Here is a 17736-nt window from a genome sequence, read left to right as displayed (position 1 = left end):
GATCACTGTTGACCTCCCTCGGCTTTTATTACCGCTAATCATTTATTTAAGCTCAGTTTTTAAAACCTTAGGATGTAACTACAGCCCAGCCCATGCAGCAGTATATGAATGACTAACCTCGTATTGTGGATGGATTATCTCAGTTGTTCTCCTGGCTGAAGTTTGGTCCTTTTACAGCATCCTGCCATGCGATTACATTTGTTCCTGACCACCGAGAACACTCACGTTAACTTTTATCGAGTGGAAAAAAAGTTAGCTTGTTTATATTATGCTAACATAGCTGTGTCGCTAGCGGTCACGTAGCACATCATTATATACCAGCTAGCCCAACTTCAGTAACCCTACAAACGTCACTGCTGTTTAGTTTTCTGTCTTCATTTATGCTGGAAGTGATAACAGAGCTGTACGTTCTAATTTGTTTCCAAAACCCAGCAGTCAGGACATGCTATATTGTATTTAGATAGAAGCTAGCGAGCTAACTTCATGCTAACTTCTAACTCCGTTAAATGTCATAAATTCCGTTTTCATGGATGCCTGGATGTTAAACTCAATTGTTACACCTGGTAGAGCAGAACGCTGATCATTTTATTAAAGATGAAAGACTTTAGACAGTTTTTCAACTCTCAGTAATGCCACAGTGATCGTTTGATATATGGACCTGCAGCGGAGTTTAGACCCAGACACGGCTAGTGACGTCAGACTGAACAACCGGATTATAAAATACTCCCCAGCTTTACCAGCCCAGCTTCTTCTGGTATTGCCCTCCACCCTGAACCCTCCAGCTTCAACTCTCACCATGCTGTTGAGCCACAGCCACATCCCACAGCCGCGGGTGATATTCACATTTTACTTTTAATTAAAATCACAGATGTTTTAAAATTACTTTTCAAACTCTTGTCAAATGTCCTTGCTCTACTGGATGTCATGAGTATGATGGATTTCCTTACTGCTCTGAAGATCTGCCTCAGAGACAGGAAACCAAATAACTAAACTGATTACAGTGTGCCTGTGTCAGGGTGTTTTAAAGGGTGAAATGGGTCATGTTTGAATTTTAGGCGTGATTTTAAAGGCCTCTGAAAAATAATTGTTCTAGTAAAGTCAGAATTGCACTGTAGATGCAAGGATAACTGGCATGTAATATCTGCAATATGCACAGTATTCCATTGTTTTTTAGGTGCAATGCAATGCAAACCCTGGTGCCAACATTTCTGTGGTTTGAGTTTTAGTTAAAAAGAAAAAAAAAAGTTCTCCTTAGGTTTTGAAGATGTCTTGATTTTCAGGACTTTCCAGCACATTATAGATGAAAATGTAATAGCACAAAGAAACACAGACAGAGAGGGAGAAATCGGATTTGAACGTAGCACTGCAGGGCATGTGTTGACAACTCCTTCAGTTATCTCAAGAACATCAGTAGCGATGGTTGTGTTGCCTTTAGGGCTCAGGCTAGTACTTGTAACACTAGCACCCTGACAGGCCAACATAGTTTTCTCACCTCCACCTCGGTTTGATTGACAGTAGAGGAGTTATCTTCTCTTGTCAGTTCGATGGGTTGAAAATGATTCCTTCAGTTTCCAACATGTTACCCTTAGAGCTGCAGGGGCTCTCTCAATTCCACCTTTTTATTTTTGTTTTTAACACCTTCCTTGAGACAAAGGGTGAGAGAAGAAAAATGGATGTTATACCTCTGACTGGCTCAAATGGGGTCGGACAACGAGGCTTTGTGGCTTTAGATGGCTGCTGCAGTTCAGTAACATGCTTTGATATGAGGGATAATGTCTTTGAAAGAAAAGAAGAAAGGAAAAGAGATGAAAGAGTCACGTTTAATGTCTCCAGCCGTTTGGGGCTGTCTGATGCAGCCCTGCACTTTCTTGTGTTCAGGTTCAGTTTAGTCTTGCTCACAAATGAAGCCGTTACCACAGATTGCAGATGTCACGAATGCAGCCAGTTAGAGCATTAAACATAATAATTATACTGAGAAGGATGAAAGGCCTATGGGCAGGTCCATTATATTATTATTTTCAGTGTATAATTAATGAGTTCTTTAAATGCTTTTATTTAAAAGGTGAATGGGAAGACAAAAGGAAGAAAATGTAAAAAGAAAATCTCTATATTGGGATTTACTTCCATTTTTAAACTGCACAATGTATAGAAATCTGAAAGCTCTGGACAGGACTTTAAAGGGGACGTCATTAAATGTGTAAAATAACTAAGTCCACTCTTACTGCTTCCAAAGGAATAAAGAGGGTCAGTAAGCAGCTAGATCCTGCTAGTCGAATGCACTTGATTAACTGATCGTCATAATTTGTTTTCATTTTTATTTTTATATATGTATCATGTAACAATGCCAAAGCTGAGAGGCAGAGAAAAGAGAAGGAAAAAAGGAGAAAAAATAGGTGAATCGATAAGACTAAAAGGTCAAAGCACAAATAAAGTGGAACGGGTCATCAACTGCTGCATCTGCAACAAAGACAAACAGCACCTGAAAGGGGAAAAAATAGATACACAAACGTGTGTGTGTGTGTGTGTGTGTGTGTGTGTGTGTGTGTGTGTGTGTGTGTGTGTGTGTGGTGAGCGTGAGACAAACAATGAGGGTGGGAAACTGCAATAACGGCCCCTGGGGCCCAAAGGCTGACAGAGCAAAGTCCAGGAGACCCGGCCAGTTCACGGACCCCCAAAAGAGCTGAAGACCCGAGGACACATGTCCTGATCTACCACGGTCTACCATTGCATGTCTAGAGCCCCAAAAGACCAGAAGCAACAGGCAGCCGACTCTGCCAGAGGCCGGGTGTCGGAGTACGAGCTGAGGGCAGGGCGCCAACGTTCTTTTTCACATCTGGGGTGTAGCTGTAGGATGGGAATAACAGTGCGCTGGTTGGTCCAGCACTATGGGCGAGACTTTAATGTATTGCATTAGATGAAGGGCTAAAATAATGTTCAACAATTAATGGTCGCAAGTAGAAATCTGTGATTCAATTCAGACTACTTTTAAATGTCCTGATAAAGATAAACTGTATTTCCTTAACCTTTAATCTGTTTTCTCATCTTCCCTCATTTACCTTCCTGATTATGCACTGCCTTGGTATCATAATATCCTCGACATGATAAATATTGATAAAGTAGCATGCATGATCGTTTAGCTTTTAAATCCAACAACAACAACGAGAACAGCAGAGCTGCTAGCATGGCTGCAGAGCCATTGAATAGTAACAGTTCAGTTTCTCAATGTGTATTGGAAGAATTTTATATTTAATACATTTTATTCACATTTTGTGACATTTATTAGTTTTTCAGAAATGCACAAACTTCTGAGGAGTAGATAAACTGCGGCTTTATGAATGTTCACTTACAAGCGTGTAGCGACAGGCTCATTCTTCAAGCTAATTGCTGTCAGTTTTAAATGCTGTTCATGCAAATTCAAAAAAACCCCAACAACTCCTGACAAGACTAGGTCAGCATTAAACATGCTGCTATGCATACTGAAATTTATCTACATCTACATTTTCACATGCTTCTCACTATGTCACAGCATTTATATGTGCTTTCCGTTGTGCTTGCACAGCACATCAGGGCATCTGCTATGATCTAGACACTTTATGGTACAGGAGGAGAAAAAACGGGCACGGTCAGCTGTGCTTAAATGATGCCTTTTGGGTCTGTTCAGAAATTTTCTGTTTAGAAAAGTCACGCAAACACATTTGTACAGGATTTAAAATCAGCTCAATCGCTAACAAAGGCAAAACACAGTGTGCACAACAGAGAAATGAGAATTCCCCCAGCGAAACGAAACCTGAGCAGGGTCGGTCGGTTCTGAAATCTACCACACTGGCATCTACCAGAGCCAAAACCTCACTGTGGAAGTTTGGAAAGCAGAGTGGAGTGACAGCATTTCCTGCATCCATTTAGAATACCGCAATATGGAAAACATTTAAACCTCTTAAAGAAGAAAAGTCAAGTCGTACAGTGGTTGCGCAGTGATTGTTTTTTTAATTTATTTGTGTGTGTGTGTGTGTGTGTGTGTGTGTGTGGGGGGGGGGGGGGGGGCACTGGTATTTTGGATAAATGCAAGTTTTGTAAGTGGAATCTTTTATCTGTGAACAATAAGAAATTGAAAACAGGACTGGTTTTGATATTTGATGGTGTGGTCTCGTGCTGTAGCTATCGTCCGGGTGGTGTGGCTCTACTCCAGCATAACCAGCCATGATATTTTCACTAACCACTATTGAACCACTATTTGACAACCATATGTTGTGTGCTTTTTCATTGTTTTCAGATACATGCCTTTCAAAAAGATGGAGGAAAGAAGCAAGCTAGCCCCGATCTAGTTGTTATTTGATGTCTGGCAGATTTATGCAACATGTAAGAATAAGACATCATATGCATTCAGCTTTTATGAACACTAATAGTGCCATGGATTTGGTTTTTTCCCCAATCTCTAGTCTAGGCTGGGTTAAGCACATATTGCTTCCTAGTGTTCCCCGTGTGGCTGAAGAGTGTCCCCACCGAGCTGCTCACCCTGCTACAACTGTACAACCAGCATAAAACAGACCAGTGCCCCCCAAGTATCCTTCCCAGACCGAGCAAGTAAGCAGTCACATATATTTTGTGCAACTCTCGTGAATTAACCAGGGGTGACCAACCTCTCCTCTCCACTAGTGGCTCCAGTCCCTGTGATCCAAATTGTCCCCAATAGTTTCCGTGGCTGTGTCTGTTTGCCTCAGCTCAATAAACCTTTTGAATTTTGAACTTGTCTTTATTGGGTCCTGCTTTAGAAGCCACTTAGCTTTATTGCCACTTTGGCATTTGACAAATAGGTCTATAATTGGGTTGTGCATAGCTTGTAAAGTGGAAAAATCCAATATTGGTATGTTTGCATTTATGTCCACAGTGCGTTTTGTTAAGAAACAGCTGAAGAGAAAAACTTAAAAACGAAGAAAGTGGGGGATGATATACAGTTGGCTAACAGGCCTCTAGTCAGGTGAACAGGTGAGAATGATGCCGTTTTTTCCCTGTATGCATTTTTTTTATGTCGTTCCATATTGAGTGTGAACGGCTTTTTTATTAACATTTGCTTCTACTTGTACAGCCAGAAGGAGTTCCAGGGTCTCAGGTGCTCGTCAGGGGGATGCAGCTGTAACATCTGGCCAAGACTAACCTCCCTGCTATCAGCGCATTTTGTGGCACTTAGAGTAACATAACGACTTGCAGCCAGCTCAGGTAATCTCATCTTCTCCCGGCTGCTCTGCTCTGCTTCTAGTCACCTGTAAAACGCACACACACATGGAGATAGAGCACAGGAGATGTACGTCTGTGAATGACAGCAAAGTGCATTGAACACTCTGACACTGAGGTGGAAATGCTGCATTAGGTCAAATAAAAAAGTAAATAAACAAAACAATGTAGATAAAATAGGGACTAGCTAGTCATTTTCAACAGGAAGAGGAGGTGGGCTGCCCCTTGATGCCGGTAGGGCAAACACCATAATACTAAATAGGCAGCAAAGATTAAAGTCAGCAATTGAGATCACTGAGAAGCCAAGATTTTTTAAAAGTTTGATGCTTAACATAAATTTTCACATCACACTCGGTGGCTGTGTTGGTGCAGAAAATCCTTAACTTCTTTACTTCTACACCTACAGGTGCTGCCTCAGTCTGGATTAGACCTAATGAATGATAAATGAGTCTTGTAAAAACAAACGAGAATCTCCCCTCTCTGTGTTTTTCAGTACCTGGCAGTGGTTAATAAACCAACCTGTGGATCACAACCGTTTTAAAGGGTAAAAAACGTCACTTTCTACGTTTGCCGATTGGTCAGAACTATTTTCTGAGACACAGGTGAACTGATAAAAACCAAAAACCTGTTCGGGTGATCTAAGGGGTTAAACCCGAGTTGGAGTATCTCTTGGCTGTTGTTCAAAAGGCGAGCAGCTTCAGGCCGAACTGGTCGCGGCTCACAGCAGCTGAAAGAGAAGGCTGTCTCCACTCCCCCCGGTCTCCATATAATTACACTATGGCTGACAGACACGGTGCTTAAGGTAACAAAACAAAGACGAACTGGAAAATAAACAGCACCTCAGTCATTCATTGAAAGGGTGAGCGAGAAATGAGTGCGGTGCGGAGTTTTGTATAGACAATAGTTTTACTGCGAGCTGGATGTGGTTTACAGTGAAAACAAAGACATTTCCTTATAACTCCTAAAAGTGACAGTTATTACTCATTTTCATTTATTACTGATGTAAAACAAAGCTCCAACACAACTGTTGTTTTATTTCTAATAGCAAAAATGAGTCATGTTCCCTTCAGTTTGTAATTTGCTGACAGAGACGTCACACACTAAATATAAGTGACATAAGTGTATGTGTGTGTTTGACTTTGAGACTGGGTTTGTTCATTTGTCACGAATACAAGGAGTGTATGATACAAAGTATCAGGAAAAAACGAAGAAATGTGTCTTTAGTGTAAATTGTACTTAAGAGCAAAAAAGAGGAAACAATAATTCCCTAATAAATTTAATTAAACTCTGCGACAGTTTAATTAAAGGTGTAAAAAGTGCAATATGGGCAGCATGGTTGGAGAGTAAATTTGACCAGTATATTATTCACTCTCTAATATAAACCTCCAGCATTTTGGCTGGTGATCATAAACAATTAAAAAAGAAAGCAGTGGTGCACATGGATGGACTATGGCCGCAGGTCTAATAAAACTAATGGAGCTTGAATTCCAGTAACACCTGTGCTCTAACTAAACTGATCTTTTTCATTAGCCTTTGTTCAGTCATCCATCCATGTTCCTAACCAGCAAGCTAATTTAAGATTGCGGGGGGTGGGGCGGTGGGTGGAGTCTATTCAGCTGCAGTAGGGTGAGAGGGAGGCTGTCTGAGCTGTCTGCGGTTTCACACACAAGAGGGCTCTCTAACAGCTGAGATATTGATCCACGGGCCCACTCAATAGCAAAGTGACAAAACACTGTCAAGGTGATGATGACGCGATGGAGAGTGAAGATTATGGATTCTGAGGTTTGAGCTTTTGGCTCCGGATATTTTTTTAGATTTTTGTACTCGGATCATTTGGAGCCTTTGCTTTTAAAAGTATACTGACATATTTATGTAGATTTAACAATACTGATATTTTCAGTGGTGCTAGTACCAAATTTTGATTGATCACACCACAGGACAGTTTTCCACAGAGTGGTTCAAACCTCAACAGTGAAACTCAGCCTTACTGTGATGCTCTTTTTATGCCCATCATTGTTGCATTAGCTGAATTTGTTGAAAATGTCAAAACTAGTGTGTTTTTTTTACTTGTCTAATATTTGTCTAGTCTAAGAACTAGTTTAATTTTTGGTTTCCCGATACAACTTTGTTTTTTCATGCAAAATTTTTTTATATATCTGGTATCAAATTCTAACAGAGCAGGAAAAACAATGATATTTCTCAGTTTTAGTACTTAATATAATTTTTAAATATGTATGCATGCAATCAAATATGTAATTAGATACATTTCTAGTACACATATGATTTGAAAATCCAAATTTCTTTGGGTAAAGTGTTGAATTAGACTGGGCCCTGTGACTGACTTATCTTCTACCAGTAGCTGATACAGTATATGAAATCATCTTTAATTCCATCGCATTTTCCTGCTACACTGGTCAAGGCGATATTGTAGCTTCCTGTGTAAGCTGGTAGTTCCCAGCCTCAGGACTCCTTTCAAAGCATCACATGATAAATCTGTGGGGGAGATTTGATAACAAAGATAGAAAAAACCCCCACAAACAACACACAATTGTGTTAATGTCTGCTATTTTTTTCTGGAATATGTGTTTCATTTTCAGTGAAATGCATCATTGGATTTCAAACAGTGACCTGCATAAAACCTGAAAAGCTGGGAGGTGTAGCAACCCACAGACATCTGATATGTTGCTTTTCTTTAAGGGTCAGAAGGTGAAAAGATCCGATTTTACAGTGTTGTCTGCAATCATTGGAGCCTAATAGGACCCGAAGCGCTTTAAAAACAACGCCACACACTGACATTGTTTAGCCCTTTCAACACTTTCTGTGCACATTTGTTCAGATTTTTGTGTGTGAAATTTTAATCAACACAATACTGCATTTAAAGCAGCATATGTTTGTATTTTCCACACAATATACAAGATGGATGTTGTATATTGTATAACTCCATCTTTTAACTGATATTAGCAACAGTATTTGAGAGGGATTCAGCAGTGTGAAGGTAAAAATGCCTTGTAAAATGGTAAATGGTGTCATGGTTGGCTGTGTGGCAGGCGGGCAAGCAGGAGTGGTGGATCCAAAATGCAGGACTCAGACACAGAAGTTCAACTTAAAGCGCAGCTTTATTGCTGGAAAACCTCTTACTAACTAAACTCACCAAAAGACAACAAAAACGCTGGTGGACTAAAACACTGAAGCAGAAATACTGAACTGGAACTAGAGCTGGAAACAAAACACTGGTAACACGGAGGCAAAACACACACAGCTTGTTGAGGGTACGACGCAACACTGACTCAGAGAAACACAGGGACTAAATACACTGGGAAGTAACGAGGAGAATGAGACACAGAAGGAGAGCACAGCTGGGGGAAATTAGAACTGACGAGACAAGCAAAGCAGGACACATTCACATAAGACACGGATCTACAAAGTAAAACAGGAAGGATCACACAGAGACGCGAACTTGACACAGTGGAGACAGCAACTAAGAAAAACAGAGACATAAACCATAAGGCAGAGGACTCTAAGAACCGAGAGACACAGAGGGGAACTCAAACATGCAGACACAGACTTACACAGAACAGAGGGGACACAGAGAAACATGAAGGGCAAGGGATCGAAACTAGAAACCATAGAAACTCACACCAAGTACAATAATACAAAAATCACAATGAACTAAAACGCTGGGTCAGGAGACCCAGGACCCTGACAGTACCCTCCCCCCAAGGGCTGGCTCCCGACAGCCCAACACAAGAAAATGAAAAAAAACAAAAACCGCCCAAAACAGGAAACAACCCGACCAGGGTGGGCGGCGGGGGCCCAGGAAGGAGGGCACGAAACAAAAACACCAAAGCAAATGGAGTCCAAAACAGAAGAGTTCAGGGGGCCGGCCCGGGGGCCGACAGCACAGGAGTCCAAACAGTTCAGGGGGCCGGCCGCGCGGAAGGCAGCGGCGGCGACGAAGGAGACGACGGAGCAGTTCAGGGGGCCGGCCGCGCGGAAGGCAGCGGCGGCACTCCAAATCAAATCAAATCAAATCAAATCACTTTTTATTGTCACATCACATGTGCAGGCACACTGGCACAGCACATGCGAGTGAAATTCTTGTGTGCGAGCCCCACAAGCAACAGAGATGTGCAAACACAACAACACAAACGAGCAAAATACAAGAATGGCCAACCTGAAACTAATAAATATATGTACAATATATAATAGTGTATGCATTTCTGGATGTGTATACTAAATATTTTCCTACGTGTGTGTGTGTGTGTGTGTGTGTGTGTGTGTGTATACACATTTTTACAAATTAAATAGTAAAAAAAAAAAATAATAATAATAATAAAATATATAAAATATACAGAGTTGAATATGTGCAAAACAAGTGGCATTTATATACAGTGTGGAGTGCATAATGTTGAAGTTCCAGTAGTGAAGCTGAGGTGTCTATGACGTGTTCAGCAGTCTGATGGCCTGATGGAAAAAGCTGTCTCTCAGTCTGCTGGTACGGGACCGGATGCTGCAGAACCTCCTTCCTGATGGAAGCAGTCTGAACAGTTTATGGCTGGGGTGACTGGAGTCCTTGATGATCCTTCCCGCTTTCCTCAGGCAGCGCTTCCTGTAGATGTCTTGGAGGGAGGGAAGCTCACCTCCAATTATCCGTTCAGAGCACCGCACTACTCGCTGGAGAGCTTTGCAGGCGGTGCTGTTGCCATACCAGGTGGTGATGCATCCAGTGAGGATGCTCTCAATGGCACAGTGATAGAAGGTCCTGAGGATGCGGGGGCTCATGCCGAATCTTTTCAGTCTCCTGAGAAAGAAGAGGCGCTGCTGCGCCTTCTTCACTGTTTTGTTTGTGTGTACTGACCACGTAAGATCCTCAGCCAGATGTACTCCAAGGAACCGGAAGCTGCTCACTCTCTCCACAGCAGCGCCGTTGATGGTGATGGGGGTGTGTACTTCTCTGCACCTCCGGAAGTCCACTATCAACTCCTTTGTCTTTGCGACGTTGAGGGTGAGATGGTTGTCTTGACACCAGTGGGTCAGGGCGCTGACCTCCTCCCTGTAAGCCGTCTCATCACCGTTGGTGATAAGACCCACCACTGTAGTGTCGTCCGCAAACTTCACAATGATGTTGGAGCTGTTAGTGGCTGTGCAGTCGTAGGTGTAGAGTGAGTACAGGAGAGGGCTCAGTACACACCCCTGTGGAGCACCAGTGTTCAGTGTGATGGGGGATGAGGTGATGCTGCCCAGTCTGACCACTTGGCGTCTGTCAGACAGGAAGCTAAGGATCCAGCTGCAGAGGGAGCTGCTCAGTCCTAGATCCTGCAGTTTCCTGTCCAGCTTCGAGGGAACGATGGTATTGAATGCTGAGCTGTAATCTACAAACAGCATCCTCACATACGTGTCTCTCTTCTCCAGGTGTGACAGGGCAGTGTGTAGTGTCAGGGCTATGGCATCATCAGTGGACCTGTTGTGGCGGTATGCAAACTGTAGAGGGTCCAGTGAGTCGGGTAGTGCAGAGCAGATGAAGTCCCTGACCAGCTTCTCGAAGCATTTGCTTACGATGGGGGTCAGGGCTACAGGTCGCCAGTCGTTCAATGAGGAGATGGTGGAGGATTTGGGTACAGGGACGATGGTGGCCATTTTGAAGCAGGCTGGGACTACAGACAGAGAGAGGGAAAGGTTGAAGATGTGCGTGAACACTCCAGCCAGCTGAGCCGCGCATGACTTGAGGACGCGGCCGGGAATCCCGTCCGGACCAGTAGCTTTGCGTGCGTTCACCTTCCTGAAGCACTTCCGCACATCCTCCTCAGACACAGTGTGCGCACTGACGTCATCCGCGGTGCGCACACTGTCCGGTCTCATGGTGTTCGCTGTGTCGAATCTAGCGTAGAATACGTTTAGATCCTCACACAGAGAGGCCGTGGTCTGCGGTGTGCTGGTTTTCCTTCTAAAGTCTGTGATCGTGTTTAGTCCCTGCCACATACTCCAGTGTCAAGCGTACTGGCTGAGGCCCGGTGGGCACAGGACCAGACGAGGCAGGACCAGGCGATGACAGGGCCGGACCAGGCGATGACAAGGCAGGAACAGACGGACCAGGCGAAGCACAGGCGGAGGCTGGGCCAGGCGAGGCTGAAGACACGGAGGCTGGGCCAGGCGAGGCTGAAGACACGGAGGCTGGGCCTGGCGAGGCCGAAGGCTCTGATGAGGCTGGGCCTGGCGAGGCCGAAGGCTCTGATGAGGCTGGACCAGGCGAAGCACAGGCTGAAGCCGGACCAGGCGAGGACGAAGACTCGGATGAAGCTGGACCAGGCGAGGACGAAGACTCGGATGAAGCTGGACCAGACGAGGACGAAGACTCGGATGAAGCTGGACCAGACGAGGACGAAGACGAAGACTCGGATGACGCCGGACCAGACGAGGATGATGACTCGGATGAAGCTGGACCAGACGAGGACGAAGACGAAGACTCGGATGAAGCTGGACCAGACGAGGACGAAGACGAAGACTCGGATGACGCCGGACCAGATGAGGATGATGACTCGGATGAAGCTGGACCAGACGAGGACGAAGACTCGGATGAAGCTGGACCAGACGAGGACGAAGACGAAGACTCGGATGAAGCTGGACCAGGCGACGACGAAGCGGCCGCAGGTGGCGGCTGGACAGGCTCCTCGGGCCCTCCAGCAGAGACGGGAGGCTGAACGGGCCCCTCGGACCCTCCAGCGGAGACGGGAGGCTGAACGGGCCCCCCAGCAGAGACGGGAGGCTGAACGGGCCCCTCGGACCCTCCAGCGGAGACGGGAGGCTGAACGGGCCCCTCGGACCCTCCAGCCGACGAGGCATGAGGCCGGTGTGGTTCTCCGGAACCACCAGCTGACGAGGAAGGCTGCTGGACGGGCTCCTCGGGCCCCCCAGCTGAAACAGGAGACAAAGGCCGGAGCGGTCCCTCGGACCCTCCAGCGGAAACAGGAAACGAAGGCCGGAGCGGTCCCTCGGACCCTCCAGCGGAGACAAGAGACGAAGGCCGGAGCAGTCCCTCGGACCCTCCAGCAGAAACAGGACACGAAGGCCGGAGCAGTCCCTCGGGTGGCTGCTTAAACTCCAGGGGTCCAGAATCAGCTGAGGACTGGGACCTAGCCTCTGGGGAAGCCCTGGAGCGGCAAACTGTGCCAAAGGCGGCTGAACTACAAAAAGCACCTTGAGGTAAAATTATACTTTCTCCCTGCATGGAGTGAGTGTGTGAGACCACTATTACTGGAGCCAGAGTTACGGGTAGCGGCGGCACTGGAGCTACTGGGGCCTGCGCTACAGGCGGCACTGGAGCTACTGGGGCCTGCGCTACAGGCGGCACTGGAGCTACTGGGGCCTGCGCTACAGGCGGCACTGGAGCTACTGGGGGAGGCTGCGGGGCAGGTGACACTGGGAGCTGAGCTGCTGGAGACACAGGTGACGCTGGTGTACTGGGGTGAAGGCAACGAGGATGCAGTCCCTCTCTTAAGGGAGGATGGAATGATTTAGTGATAAGGCTTGATGGGAACAGATGCTGATGCTGAGAATACCAGGCAGCGAGGGCTTCCAGGAGGGTAGCTGACTCTACCGTGCCTGGACCGCCCATGCCAAACAGTTCGAAGCATATCCTGGCTCTCAGAGCTGTTATTAGTTGTTTTAATCTGTTAATGTCCAAAAAACCAGCTGTGCAGAGGGTGGAAGACAAAAAGTTGTCAAAAAAGACCACCTGAAGGAGTCTCTTGGGGGTGTCCTCAGCGTGGATTACTTCCCGGCAGTAATTCCACAACTGCGCGAGATACTGAGACCGTGAGTCCGCAGGATCCATTTGATGGTTGCGTCGTTCTGTCATGGTTGGCTGTGTGGCAGGCGGGCAAGCAGGAGTGGTGGATCCAAAATGCAGGACTCAGACACAGAAGTTCAACTTAAAGCGCAGCTTTATTGCTGGAAAACCTCTTACTAACTAAACTCACCAAAAGACAAACAAAAACGCTGGTGGACTAAAACACTGAAGCAGAAATACTGAACTGGAACTAGAGCTGGAAACAAAACACTGGTAACACGGAGGCAAAACACACAGCTTGTTGAGGGTACGACGCAACACTGACTCAGAGAAACACAGGGACTAAATACACTGGGAAGTAACGAGGAGAATGAGACACAGAAGGAGGGCACAGCTGGGGGAAATTAGAACTGATGAGACAAGCAAAGCAGGACACATTCACATAAGACACGGACCTACAAAGTAAAACAGGAAGGATCACACAGAGACGCGAACTTGACACAGTGGAGACAGCAACTAAGAAAAACAGAGACATAAACCATAAGGCAGAGGACTCTAAGAACTGAGAGACACAGAGGGGAACTCAAACATGCAGACACAGACTTACACAGAACAGAGGGGACATAGAGAAACATGAAGGGCAAGGGATCGAAACTAGAAACCACAGAAACTCACACCAAGTACAATAATACAAAAATCACAATGAACTAAAACGCTGGGTCAGGAAACCCAGGACCCTGACAATGGCCTGTATTTGTATAGCGCTTTACTAGTCCCTAAGGACCCCAAAGCGCTTTACACATCCAGTCACCCACCCATTCACACACTGGTGATGGCAGCTATATTGTAGCCATAGCTGCCCTGGGGCGCACTGACAGAGGCGAGGCTACCGGACACTGGTGCCACCGGGCCCTCTGACCACCATCAGTAGGCAACGGGTGAAGTGTCTTGCCCAAGGACACAACGACCGAGACTGTCCAAGCCGGGGCTCAAACCGGCAACCTTCCGATTACAAGGCGAACTCCCAACTCTTGAGCCACAATCGAAAATGTATCTCAACTCCTAAACGAGATACATGGATACAGACAGAACAAAGTTTTCCACCCACCCCTGTATCCATTATTTACTATTCCGATGTCCTGGCTAAACTGGGAGCCCTGATGCGAGTACAACGCATGTGAAATTAGAAAATGTGAAGTAGGACATACATTTTGGACTTTTAAGTCTTACAGCTTGTCCTACTGATAAAGACCTCCCCCATGGCCATCCACAATACACCAAAGTAATTAAATTACACATTTCTGTAATTTTATACATTTACTTCATACAGTTTAAAAAAAGAAATTTACTACAGCAGCATTTCTTTATCATGTAGAGAAACTAAGACAAACAGTGGATGTTGCTCTTCTTTGTCTTTGTCCAGCTGACATAAGATCAAAGTGTGCTGCGATAGATTATCAGATCGTGTTGTTAACCTTTTTGATTAAACTGCTGTTAAAATAGTTGCCATTCAATATTACACCAACAAAACTGATACTGACTCACAGTTCAGAGCAACTGACCGCTGAGCTCTAACAAGCTGCAAGTATTGAATAACTCACAGCGATATCAGAGATATTAGAAGAAAGAAACATGACACTTGAGCAAGATAGCAAGATCGCGGCAGTCCCAACCCTGGTGCCAAAAGAAAAAAATAACACCTTTACAATAATCGAGCTAGGAAGCCTGTGAGCCCAGTCATGCTGCTGCACTGGCACTGCACAGGTTAGTAGTTTTGATGATGAGCATTACTGCACTGGAGAGGTAGGTGAGAGTAGGTATCATTTTTCTTGGATTAATTGCATCCACTGTGTCATTAAGTGAATTTAGCACAGCATTTGTTTGGTGCTCTAGTGAAGTAAGCAAGAGCACTGATCATGTTGGCAACATGAATGGAGTAGCACTCTGCACACGAGCAAACTATAATAGACTGGAAAAAACAAATGCTTTTAGAGGTCCAGCATGAGGGCAGCATGGTGGCATGGGCGTTAGCACTGTTGCCCCACAGCAGGAAAGCCCTGGGTTTAAATCTGCCTATCTGTCTGGAGTTTATATGTTCTACCCATGTTTGTGTGGGTTTTTTCTATAGGTAATCTGGCTTCCACCCTCTGTCTAGCTGAACTTAATTCTTGGTTCTCCTCCAATTTCCTTAAACTCAACAGCAATAAATCGGAACTTCTTCTGGTTGGCACTAAACGACTGCTATCCAGAATTAACAACTTCTCTCTCACCATCAATAACTCGCTGGTCCCTATCTCTCCCTCTGTGAAAAGCTTGGGTGTCATTCTCGATAGCACATTATCCTTTAACTCACATATCAATAATATTACACGTGCAGCATATTTCCAACTCCGTAACATTAATCGCCTCCGCCCCTTCCTCACACCTCACGCCACTGCCATTCTCATCCATAATCTTGTTATCTCTAGAATTGACTACTGCAACTCATTATTATTTGGCCTTACACAAAAATCTATCAACAAGCTCCAACGTGTCCAGAACTCTGCTGCCCGTATTATTACTAGGACTTCTTCTACCCACCACATCTCCCCAATCCTGAAGCAACTTCACTGGCTCCCGGTTAAACTTCGCATCCATTTTAAAATAATTCTGTATACATTCAAGGCTATTCATTCTCTCTCTCCACTGTACCTCTCTGACTTATTACAGATGAAGCTCCCATCCCGCTGCCTCAGATCTTCATCTTCTCTTTCTCTCTCTGTTCCCTCTGCTCGTCTGATTACAATGGGAGGGAGGGCTTTTAGCTGCTCTGCCCCTCGACTTTGGAATTCCCTACCCCCGGACCTCAGAAATATTAGTTCATTCTCTCTTTTTAAGTCCACCCTCAAAACTCATCTGTTTAAAATTGCCTATCCTTAAATTTCTGTATGCTTTAACTTTTATCTTCTATTTTTATTATTGTGTATATTTCCAGTTTTTATCTGTTGTACAGTGTCCTTGGGTGCTTTGAAAGGCGCTATTTAAATAAAATGTATTATTAGGGACTTAGATCAATTGGTGGGAGTTTTAGCCTGAGTAGCTGTCTATTGCTCTGTGATAGGCTGGTACTGCGTGTCCCGCCTCTTGCCCAATGGATAAGCAGAAGAGGATAACTGGCTGGGTTTTGGAACAAAGTCAACAAATGTTTGAGCATCTTTTTAATCAGATTTCTCTGATGATTCTGCACCTGCATATTTTATGTCCTGATGACCGTGGATCTCGCTTTAGGGCTTTAAAATAAATGCCCAAATAAGTGCCTGAAGATGTTACCAACATAGCTGAAGAGTGGTGAGGCGAGCTTCTACTTCTGTTTAAAACATGTTTTTTTGTGACCCTTAATAAATGAAACATTACCTACATGAGACTCAAAGCTAAAAGGTAGACGGTGTTTGCAGTTAAGGAGCTCAAACTTATATGCATCCATTTGTCACTTATCTTGTTTGTAGCAAAAACAGAGAACGCCTTCCATTAATTACACATCCCTGATGTATTCATTAACATAATTATAACATGACAGTTCGTACAGGGATAATTATACAGTGAAGGGGTGGAGCTCAAGAGCCAGGGGCAGAATTAGCCCGTTTTTCTTCAGTTCACAGTGAGGTCAGCAGCCACCGCAGCCCCGAAGTCAAGGGCCAAAAGAAAAAAGAAAATACCATCCTCCGCTGCTCGCTGTGCATAGGATCCTTTCATTGTCTTCATGACTCTGAATCGGGACAAAGGAAAACAATTAGAACAGGAGGCTGTGCCTGGCTGTTTTCAGATGGGAAAACCAAAAAAGAGGTGGAAGAGAAACATGGTAGGTTTCTGGACTAGTCCTGCCAGCAGCAACTCTCCCACCCCAACCCCTGCACTGAATCCTTCCATTGTATCCAAACCACAAATCCCACACTTTGCCTGGAAAAGCAGAGAGGAGCCTTGACTGAAATATACATTGGAATTTTTTTTAGGAGGGGTGTATGGGAATGCCCAAAACTTTTACAAAGCCTTTATTCAGTTAAACAAATAAAAGTTTAAAACTAAGATACTGTTACTGTGTTTTTGTGCTAAGATATCTATTTCAAACTTCCAACACTGGAGAAGTTTTTAAGTGGTGCGGTGCTTCTTCTTCTTCTTTTTCCTCAGGAGTGTTGCAACTTTGTAATCAACCCCTCTTTACTTTTCAGGCTAAAGTTAATTACAGGTTTCAGCAAGCAGCCTGAAGAGGTTCAGGGTCAAAACAAAAATGCCTGACTGCCTGAGCCGAGCGATGTCCCGCTGCTGCTTCTGCTTCTTCGACCGAAACTCGGGAAAGGTTATCGTTTTTTAACACCCTTCTGACGTATACGTTACTTTTTCATCTCACTTCTCCAGCTCTTTGACCTTTTCTCAGATATGAGTTTCCATAAATAATTGTGTTGTTGGAAGTCTCAAACAGGATGCCGTTACGCTATAAACACAAAACTTTCGCCTACCAGAGTCGGTTGGGGCCTGAGTGCCCTGCTGTGGTTTGTTGTGTAATCTCTCAGTTATGCACTTTATTTTCTTACCACTGGCACTGTGACGCCTTTCACTGTTTTCCATTGCTGCTGGTGCTTTCAAAGCGAGAAGATAGCTGAAACTTGGATATGATTTACACAGTCTGAACGCATTTTTAAAGAACATGTTGCGTATGTGTAATGGGACTGTATGTACGCATGGAG

The 17736-nt window shown here is 44.8% G+C and overlaps 1 long non-coding RNA gene across 1 annotated transcript; it reads left to right on the top strand.

Annotated features, from left to right (window-relative positions):
• Positions 1–4450: 4450 nt before the first annotated feature.
• LOC143418691 (uncharacterized) lies at positions 4451–5210 on the top strand. The gene is made up of 3 exons (XR_013098801.1): positions 4451–4581; positions 4886–4983; positions 5084–5210. It is a non-coding gene; the product is annotated as an uncharacterized LOC143418691 (long non-coding RNA).
• The last annotated feature ends 12526 nt before the right edge of the window (positions 5211–17736 follow it).

The sequence above is a fragment of the Maylandia zebra genome, linkage group LG1 (genome assembly GCF_041146795.1).
Source record: "Maylandia zebra isolate NMK-2024a linkage group LG1, Mzebra_GT3a, whole genome shotgun sequence".
NCBI lineage: Eukaryota > Metazoa > Chordata > Actinopteri > Cichliformes > Cichlidae > Maylandia > Maylandia zebra.
This window is presented reverse-complemented; position numbering and strand designations above follow the sequence as displayed.